The following is a 10,949-nucleotide window of genomic DNA, read 5'->3' as shown; positions in this document are numbered from 1 at the left end:
GAAGTTCGGTGATTAAAGTAAAATTGAGTCAAAGTTTAATAACCTAGTAAAAAATTTACCCGGTGGTAATGAGATTACCAAATTCCTTGGTAATATTCCAAGGTTGGTAATCACAGATTACCATCGACATTACCATCACCACCAATCCAAACATTGTAATCTTTTTAGATTACGGCGAACCAAACGGTTGGTAAGTTTTTTTGTAGGTCACTAAACTTTGATTCATTTTCACTTTGATTACCGAACTTCAATTTGTATAAATTTGGTCACTCTACTTTAACTTGATTTCACTAGATAGTAAATCAAGGAATTTCGGAACCCAAATGAATGATGTGGCTCTTTTTCGATGACATGAATGCCTCCAATAGACTTAATAATGTGCCATAGGGAGGACTGACTTGGATTTTCAGACAGTCATGTAATCAATTGTGGGTTGAAATCCTTGATTTATTGTCCGGTGAAAGCAAATTAAAGTTGAGTGACTAAATTGATATAAATTGATGTTTAGTGATCAAAGTGAAAATGAGCAAAAGTTAGTGACATAGTAAAAAAATTTACCCCAAAACAGACACTAAGTATTGAATCTATTCCACCAAAGGATTTTCCAGTTTTATTTCGCTTTCATTTTCCCCCTCCATTCAATTTCTGCTTCTAGAATCTTGACTTTTTTGTTGTTTGAACATTAGATATTCAAGATTTTGAGATTTTAGTAGAGATGGAAATAAAGGATTTTCCACAAGGCTTAGGATTTAGGATTTAAATTTTATAAAATTTTGGGTATAAAATTTTATAATCGGTTATATAAAAAAATTAAATTAAATTATTTTTCAAAAAAGAGATAAAATATGATGTGGATACTGACATGGATGCCAACTTGGCATCCACGTCATTCGGACTATCTATTCTGCCTATCATTTTGCCTATATAGCATTACTCCTAAAACAATTGGTTTAAAAGGTTCATATATATATATATATATATATTAAGAGAGTGGGTGTGCATGTTTAAACTCCAGGGTTTTATTTACTCAATTTTCTCTAGTAAGTAGTAATATATATATATATATATATTTAATTATCAATAATTTAATAATTAAATAAGCATATGGGATTTTCAACATTTTTATTTAGATATTTGTATTTTATAACAGAATGGCAATCCCTATCCCTGTCCTGTTCCCTAGTGAATCAACCTCCCATCCCGGCTCTGACCCCAAAAAATTATCCTTGTCCCTGGCCCCATCGGGGCTAGGTATTGGGTTCCTAGTTGAGGCTAGGGATAATTGACAAGCCTAGGCATATGGTATGGTGGTCATGCGCTAATGCACATCTACCCGAAAATATTTAGTGATTCTCATTAACCTTTAGGCACTATTAAGGACCTTGCACACCTTATGCAAACCTCCCCATTAGCTTCTAAGGGTATCATTGATGATATTTTCTTAAGAATAACATAGCGGTCCCAAAACTCTAAGAATCACATATTCTCTTGAATGGTGGAGATTTGCACTACCATGCTACCTAAACTATTTGAAAGGATAAACGACCAAGCAAAATTAACTTCTTCAATTAGCTTGCTTGAAACAATAAAATTCTCACACTGAAAACTTGGAAGAACGGAATGCAGGAGACTTCTTACTACTCCAAACTGGTCCTTTTGCTAAGAGGATTTGGAGCCATTTTAGTTAACTATTTAACCAAACTCATCTCCCATCTCTACATGAAATATAGCTCTCTTGAAGATCCAATCTTATTATCTTTGCATGGAAACATGGGACGTCTTTGCTCATGCTATTATTTAGTATGTTTGGCTTGAGCAAAATACATGAATCTTTAAGACTAATTCACTCCCACTATCTTTGGTAATTTTAAAAACTGACCATATACTTTTTTTTAATTAAATGCAACTTCAAAAGCTAAGAGGATAGAGTGAGAAGACTCTATTGCAACCATCAAGCGCAACTTAAATCTTCTCGGGCGCCTACTAGAACTTCGGCTTGTTCGCTCTGTGTTTCTTATCTCACCCTAGGAAAACCATCATTCTCCCAAGTTTAGCTTTCTTTGTTGGTCATCTCCCTCCCACTTCTAGTGAAATCACCTGCACCTTTCTTTCTTCTTTGTTCCCCGTTTATCATGTTTTATTTCTTTGCTTATCTATATTCTTTGTCTACGTGATTTATCTTATTTTTTTTTAAAAAAAAAAAGTTACATAGAATTAGTTCACCCTATGAAAGAGGGTTGTATTTTCATTGATCAATCAATTACATAGAGGTCATATTTTATAAATTGGTAAAATGATCTAAAAAGAAAAGAAAATATTTGGATATCAATTTACAAAGATTTCAAATATTTACCATATTACAAAATATATAATGACATAATTAGAAGAGCCAATTAAAAAAAAAAGAATATTTGAGAATAATTTGAGGATCATTCTCAAAATATATTTTCTCAAATTATACTTTATGTGTTATCACCCTATTTGATGTTTCTTCAATATTCTTAATATTTTTTGTGTATTTCCAGCCCTCGCATATTTTTTTTTTAGTTGTGTATTTTTATTTCTTTCAAGTGGTAAAATATTAAATACGAAAATACAGCCCAGTCCAAACATTGATATATTTTAAAAATAAATATTGCAAAAGTAAAAAATATAACAAAATTAAAGAAAATGGGTAACAAATTTTCTAAAACTCTCTGCCACCTTTGCTATGTTTTCCACACTATAACAATTAATATTATCAATAGCTAAACTCATATTGAACAAATAATAATTAATCTATTTGAAAGAAATAATCAATGGTAATAAAATGAAATATAAACATACATATTTATATAAAACAATTCAAATCGGAAAAATCCAAAATAGTGAACTACATGATAACATGTGGTATCTCATTAGAATGGTAAACGGTCAGCCTAACAAGCAAAACACCTTAGTAATTTAGTATTGTACAATACTATACAAACACTATATGATGCTATAGAGAAATACTATATAGTAATGTTTATGTTAGTGCAACCGCACTATTTAAATTGGCATGATTTGACACCAAGGAAGATGACGTGGCAACCATGGTGATAAGGCATAATTGATGATGTGGCAAGCATGGAGACTTGGAGTGCAAGCCAAATATCTTGAAGATCATGGTGGAGCTATTTTTAGTAAGTCTACAAAATATCTTGAAGATCATGGTGAAGCTATTCTTGGAAACATGAAAGACAAGATCATATCAAGACCATACTTAGAGTGATTTGATTGAAGACTAAATATGGTGGAGCTTTATTAAAGAAATATCTATTCATGGTATGAATGAAGGAGATATGATTTGAAGAATCCTTGAAGATATGATGAAGATTGATTGAAGTCCATTGAAGGCAAGATTTGAGGACCAAACTTGGGTGAATTGAAGATCAAGTTTGGAGAATCTTTGAAGACCAAATTTAGCAGAATTTGGCAAGTTTCATGGAAGACGCACAAGGACGTGCGCCCCTTGCGAGGGGACTGCGTGATGAGGAGCTGAGGAGGTAGGCTAGTTACCGGCAGTCGGGATCGGGAGATTTGGCTGCATCGACTCGGACTAAGCATGACCGGGAGGTTGATGGGTCTTGAGGTAGTCCGCAACATAACCAGAACTCAGTCAAGTCAGCAGTCAGGGCCATGTTGCAACTTATGTTACAACAGGAGTTGCAACAGCTAATTTCGGCAGGTTTTTAAATTAGTAGCCGCGGAGATTCTAAAAGAGGTATGTGCTATATTTGGGACGTTGAGGCGTCTATATAAGCTACCTTGCTCGTAGATTGTAAGTGTATCTCTTGGGTAACTCTTGGAGGAGAGTTGGTGAGCACTAGACAATCTAGAGAGGGTAGTGATCTTCATTGTTGAGTGAGTGAGTGACAAGTGTTTGTACTCATGTATTTTTACCTCTTTTAGTGGATTGTTTATCTCCGGGCTTGGCCCCCCAGACGTAGGTGAGTGGACGCCGAACTGGGTTACCAACGTTGTGTGTCTCCTTGTGTTTGTTTGTGTGCTCTTTCTTTATTGGTTTGTGTGAGACTTCTATGAGTGATTGAGTGTTACCTAATACCCACAAACCACAACGGAGGAACTAACAAGTGGTATCAGAGCTTTGGTCGTCATTTTCACTTTGGTTTCAAAGTCGGTGAGGTCCTAACGAGTTCCATTGATGGCCGGAAAAGTCTGAGGTCCGTGAGTTACATTGCAGTCACTGCCATGTGTCCGGTCACAATCGTAGATCTTGCAATGAAATTGTTGCCATCTAGGCATTGTAAATAAACACATTTTTAAAAAGAAACAAACTTATTTAAGTGTCAACTTTTGATATTTAAACAGATAAAATCTAATTTCCTTGTCATTCTTTGTTATTTAAACGTAAACACTGAAAGTTAAATAGAAACGCTTATTGTTAAATGTTAACACATATATTTAAATAGAGACATTGTTGTTTAAAGAATACTTCATTTTAAAAAGAAATACTGATATTTAAACATTGAAAAGTTTTAAAATAATGAATTGAATTTAAATAAATAATGACAAAACTATTTTATATTTGAAAACAAACAATATCGGGTCAACTCTGTTTCCCCGCAGTTGAAGACCCCCTTTCTCAGTGATGCTGGTTACGCTCAGGTCCATAAGTATACGGGTAACATACTTTAATCTCAGATAAGGAACCTCCGCTTGCGGTAGCCGTAGCTTTTCATCGTTGAGTAATTGTTCGATAAACTGCATGACATAGACGGCGCAGTCGACACTTCCTTTGTTTTGTCGTGGGGTTTTAGTGTCGTGAACTAGAGGGTACCTTACGGTCACCGTATCACTGAACTCCATATCGATTATGCAATCGAATAGTCTCAGCTGTCGAGGTATACAATTTGAGATTAGAATATCGATTATTTATCAAACTCTATTTATCAAAGAACTCACCATTTCGAATGCGTCATTATCATACTCATCAATTTGGCATGAAGAATAACACATGTATTCTTGTTTGTTATTGTCAAGGACTACAACATGGAAGTGCCCATTCATGATTATCGGGAGGATAATAATGTCAACATCATGCAGGTTGCGCGAGGCATCTCCGATCATAGCGAACGTCGTGTCAGCCATGTCTTCCTGCTTTGACATAAATAGTATCAGTGGTCGTGTGATGGAGGTGCGCTTCTTATAAGGATATGGCACTCTGGTCAGAGACTTTTGTATTATGCATATGAAAGCGTCCATCACATCGTCTGTCACCATCTCCTTCCCGTCAAGCAGCGGGAATAGTCTGGCCCGTGTGGTGCTGACAGAGTCATTCTTCCACACGATAGTTCTGTGGTTAAACGGTAAAAGATATAATTAAACAAAAACACATAATCCTAAGTGGAATATATATATATATATATTTAAACAATAATGTAAATATTTAAATAGTAACTAACAAGGTTAAACGGTAAAACAATCTTTTAAATGATAACGATATTATTTAAATGGAAACTACATAACTTAAATGGGAACATATATATTTAAATAATAACATAAAAACTTCATACTTACATGTCCATAGAGAAGTTGAGGAATATCCTTATCAACTCCTGTTCGAATTTGTTGATGCGCGATTGTCTAGGGTATCTTTTCTTCTTCGGAATAAATTCTTTCCGAACTTCTTCATATTGTTGGTTGGCAAGGATCATATTTTTCATTTTTTTTATCGGTGGCGTTCCCTTGCCCCTCGTCAACAGCTTTTTTGGGATCATCATGCAACATTGTTATTGACGATTGTTAGTGTTTAGCACCAGCAGCATCTTCTTTCGATGCGGGCATGATGACAGCATCAACCAGAGACACATCCTTAGATGTTTCTTGTTGTTGTGGGATTGTGTCTACCTTCGATGCAGCACTGTCGGCCGCTGGTTCCAACGTGACCCGGATTTCATTGACAACAGAATCAACGATCTTGTCAACCGCGGCCATGGCAGTAACATCAATGGGAGATACACCCTTAACTGGTTTTTGTTCTTCACGGATTGTGTCCATCTTCGATGCGGCACTGTCGGCAGCCAGTTCCACCGTGAACGGCATGTCATCAACGGGAACAGACTCAATAACAGCATCAGTCGCCAATGGTGCTGCTATTGTTTCATCGTCAGCCGGTGGTGGACAGAGAGGCATTATTGTTTTTCTCTTTTTTGGAAGCCTCTTCAAACGTGGCCGTCTTTAAATGGCCATTCCGATGACGTCCTCATCGTCAAAATCCGAGTCCATCCCACTAACGTCCATCCCGGGTACTTCATTTGTGTGGTCAGTCGATTGTGACCATCCTTCCAACGCCTCAATCAGAGCGACGAGCCGAGAGAACTTGGTTATCAATATCTGGCACACTTGCAGAAGAGTTGCAGTGACATCGTCACCTATTGCCGTCAGGGGACTGCCGCAATCGGGGGGGGCTGTAGTGATCAAGGAACTGTCATGGTCGACGGGGGGTGTTATCGTCGGCGGGGTAGGGGGGCTTCTCCAGCGCCGAGGAATGTGCGGGCTTGTTGGGTTAGAAGTAGGGGAACGGCGTTGAGCGCGCACGGAAGAGGTTGGTCTTTCATCTTGCCTTCGAGCAAGTGGTTTTGGAGCAATAAAACCCCCGGCGGTTGGCCCGAACAAACATATCTTCATCAACAATCGTTAGGACCAGCTCAGGAAACTAACATATGTAAATAAAACAATCTCAGTGAAATCATTCAATTTAAACACTAACAAATGTATTTAAATGTTTAACTTATATATTTAAACGGAATCGCATATATTTAAACAGAAAACAAAAAGTTTAAACACTAAAGAATATGTTTAAATAGAAACTACAACTGTTAAATGCTAAATATTATATTTAAACATTAACTACTATTGTTAAACACATTGTTCATAATTTATTACCGCCTTTCCTTCCAGAAATGACAAACTGGTTTTTATCGACGCTTGCTTTCGGTAACTATTTTCACCGTAGCACAACATCCTTGGGGTCTTGCCAAAATGGACTTTCTTTCAAGTTCCGATTATCTCGTAAAACCAGATGTTCAATGCTACCGAGCAACCCTTAATGTTCCCCGTGTTAGTCTTCTTCCCGCGTATTCAGCTTGCACTCGAGCGGCAGCTTGTCGAACGTCTTCCATAAGCCACTTGTGCGTTGCTTGCACCCATGCATATCGCCACATGCCAGGTAGATCATCGACATAATCAAGGATCTAATTCGGAATCGAGCATGAGGTATTTGGGAAGAGGACTGTACCCATGAGGTACATCATCAGGAGTTTGACAAAATTTTCTTCTTCTCCCCTCTGTCGAATAAGTTGCTCAAGAGTTCTCTTCATAGAGTCTTTGTATCTCTAGTAGGTTTTTGATAAATACCTCTCTTCGAAAGCTGAGCGTGTTTTCTTCTTTTGAAACACGGCTACGTCTCCATCGCAACACAAACCAAGAACGAGAGCCACATCTTCAGGCCTGAAACTCAGCAGGCTTGCCCCGATCCTGAATTAATTGGTGCGGCCATCGTACCTTTGCAACAAAGAATCAAAAAGAATCCTCTCTTGGAATACAGCTTCCAGCTTAGTGAATGCTGCAAACAATATCCTTCGAATGATCTCCAAGTGTCAAGGGGTCATGTAAACTTTCAATTCAGCCAAGGTCTCCATTACCGATGTCAAGTAGTATCGCTCATTAATTAAGTTTGCCGCCATAATCACAAACCTGAGACAATAACAATACATTCAGCAGTATTCACAAATTTTTTAAGCGAAAAGATAAGTTTTTAAACCGAAACCTCTATTGTTAAATAGAGATATCACTTGTTAAACAGAGACCTAGTTTTTTAAATAGAAACCACAATATTTAAACGGAGACATAATGTTTTAAACTAAAACTAATTTCTTAAACGGAAACCTCATTTGTAAAACTGCAACCATATCAAATGAAAGGGGAAACTTACATTATAAACATTACACAAATCATAACAGTCAAAAAACTCTTTTGATCGCGCACACAGACAAAAATGTAAAACAAAACAAAACCCTAGCCGTGAAATCCCCCTGCAGACTTCAATATCTTTCAATAAAAACAGAACCACAAAACAAAACTAAAAAAATCTCTCTTTGTAACAGAATAGTTAAAATAAAACCATAATCACAACTTCTTCAATACCTTAGATTACAAACTGATGAAATGCCGAATACTTGCGTGGGACTTTTCCTTTGAGACACCAGTGGAAAGGGAAAAGCTGAAATTACAGAGGATATCGAGGTAGAGACAACTTCGAAAAAGGAAAAGCTGAAGAGGCGAGTTGAGAAAAAACGTATACGGCTCCAGTAAAGGTTGTCTCTTGGGATTATCCTAAGAAAACCCCCCACTTCCTCTCAAATTGGCGAAATGATTGCAGTGCCATGACTTCCCATGCAATGGGCATTTTCATCCATGAAATTAAAAAATGACTATGTTAATAACCATTACATGCTATGGGGGTTTGCAAAACATTATGTTTAAAAAAAGGGGTTTTTAGGGATTTCCAAATTAAAATGGTATTTTTAGCAAAATTGCAAACTTAAGGGTTTTTTTTAGAATTTCCAGTTATTATTATTACTATAGTAATTATTATAAAAAATAACACCGTAAAACTGGTATTGTAGCACAAACCTATAACTGACAACAAGGGGGACATGTGAAAAAGTGGTGGACCATATAGTCCCATCCTCAAATGAGAGCTTCATTGATTCTATTTGCTTTAATCTTTTGAATATTTTTACTTTATTTATTTACATTAAATTAAAATTTAACTTATATTTAAGTGGAAATTGCCAAAAAAACCCTGTAAGTTTGCAATATTGCCAAAAACACCCCGTTAGTTTTGCAATCCCTAAAAACCCATTCCTTTTAAAGTTTATGTTTTTCAAACCCCCAAAGCATGTAACGGATGTCGACGGAGTGATTTTCAAATTTTATGGACGAAAATGCCCTTGCATGGGGAGTCGTGGCTGCAGCCATTTCGGCGGGTTGAGAGGAAGTGGGGGGGTTTTCCGTAGGGTAACCCCAAGAGAAGAATTAACTGGAGCCGTTTACTTATTTTTCTCAACTCTCGTCTTCAGCTTTTCCATTTTCAGTCGTCTCGAGTTGTCTCTCACGTGCAAAGCCTCTATAAATGCAGTTTTTCCCTTTCCACCGGTATCTCGAAGGAGAACTCCCGCGCATAGTAGTTGGCATTTCATCGGGTTTGCAATCTAAGGTATTGAGTATGGTTTTATATTCTTGAGTTGTTACAAAGAAAGATTTTTCGGTTTGTTTTGTGCTCTGCTTTTTGTTGGAAGATATCAAGTCCGTAGGGGATTTCTACCTGGGTTTTGTTAGTCTGCGAGGCAATTTCTCGGCTAGGGGTTTTGTTTTGTTTTGTATTTTCGTCTGTATACACTATCGAAATAGTTTTTTCGATTGTTATGATTTGTGTAATATTTATAATGTACATTTCTCCTTTCGTTTGATATGGTTGCAGTTTTACAAATGAGGTTTACGTTTAAGAAATGAGATGTTACAGTTTAAATCTTTTTGTCTCTGTTTAAGTCTTGTCGTCTCTGTTTAATAAACTGGGTCTCTGTTTAACAATTGATATCTCTGTTTAACAACTGAGAGGTCATCGTTTACAACCTTATATTTCTGCTTAAACATTTGTGAATACTGCATGTTGAATGTGTTGTTATTGTCGCAGGCTTGTGATTATGGCGGTCAACCTAGTTAATGGGCGATGCTATTTGACACCGGTAGTGGAGACCTTAGCTGAATTGAAAGATAACATGACCTCTCGACACCGGGAGATCATCCGAGGACACCGTTCGCGACGTTCATCGAAAGTGGAAGCTATATTCTAAGAGAGGGCCCTTCTTGATTCTCTATTGCAAAGGTGCGATGGCCGCACTAATAAATTCGGGATCGGGAAAAGCTGGCGAGGTTTCGAGCCCTCAAGATGTGGCCCTCGTTCTGGTCTCAACGTTGCGATGGCGACGCGATGCGTCTTCGGAAGAAGAAAACACGGTTAGCGTTCGAGGGAGGTATTTATCAAAAACCTACGAGAGCACGAGACTCCATCAAGAGCACTCTTGTGCAACTTGTTCGACGAGGGGAGAAGAAGATAATTTTGTCAAACTCGATGGTGTACCTCATGGGTGCAGATCCTATTCCTAAATACATCATGCTCGGTTCCAAACCGGATCGTTGATTATGTCGATGATCTACCCGCCATAGGGGCGATCACGCATGGGCGTGGGCGACGCCAAGTGGCTTATGGAGGACATTCCACAAGCGACGCTCGAGTGCAAGATAGATGCGCCGGAAGAAGACCAACACGAGGTACATTAAGGGTTGCTCGGTCGCGCTTAACGTGTGGTTTTACGAGCTGACCGGAACGGGGAAGAAAGTCCGTTTCGGCAAGATCCCAAGGATGCTGTGCTACGGTGAAAGTACTTACCGGAAGCAAGCGACGGTAGAAACCAGCTTGTCATCGCTCGATGGAAAAGAGATAATAAATCATAAACAATGTTTAACATAAGTCTTTAATGTTTAAACATATTATTTAGCGTTTAACTTTATTATTTACAGTTTAAAAGTTATTCATAATGGTTTAAATATTTTGTTCTCCGTTTAAATATATTGTATAATGTTTAAATATATAAAACTTTGTTTAAATATAGTTTTTATAGTTTAAAATGATGATTTCGCTGAAATTGTTTGGTTTACATATGTTAGTTTCCTGAGCTGGTTCCGGCGAATGCTGAAGAAGAAATATTTATTGGGGCCAACCGACGGATAGATGCTATTGCTCCGGAACCACTTGCTCGAAGGCAGGATGAGAGGGCAGCCTCTATCGTGCGCGCTCGACGCCATTCCCCTACCCCGCCAGATTGCAACAATCCCCCTAC

This window comes from Dioscorea cayenensis, chromosome 19 (assembly GCF_009730915.1).
Source record: "Dioscorea cayenensis subsp. rotundata cultivar TDr96_F1 chromosome 19, TDr96_F1_v2_PseudoChromosome.rev07_lg8_w22 25.fasta, whole genome shotgun sequence".
Classification (NCBI taxonomy): Eukaryota; Viridiplantae; Streptophyta; class Magnoliopsida; order Dioscoreales; family Dioscoreaceae; genus Dioscorea; species Dioscorea cayenensis.
This window is presented reverse-complemented; position numbering follows the sequence as displayed.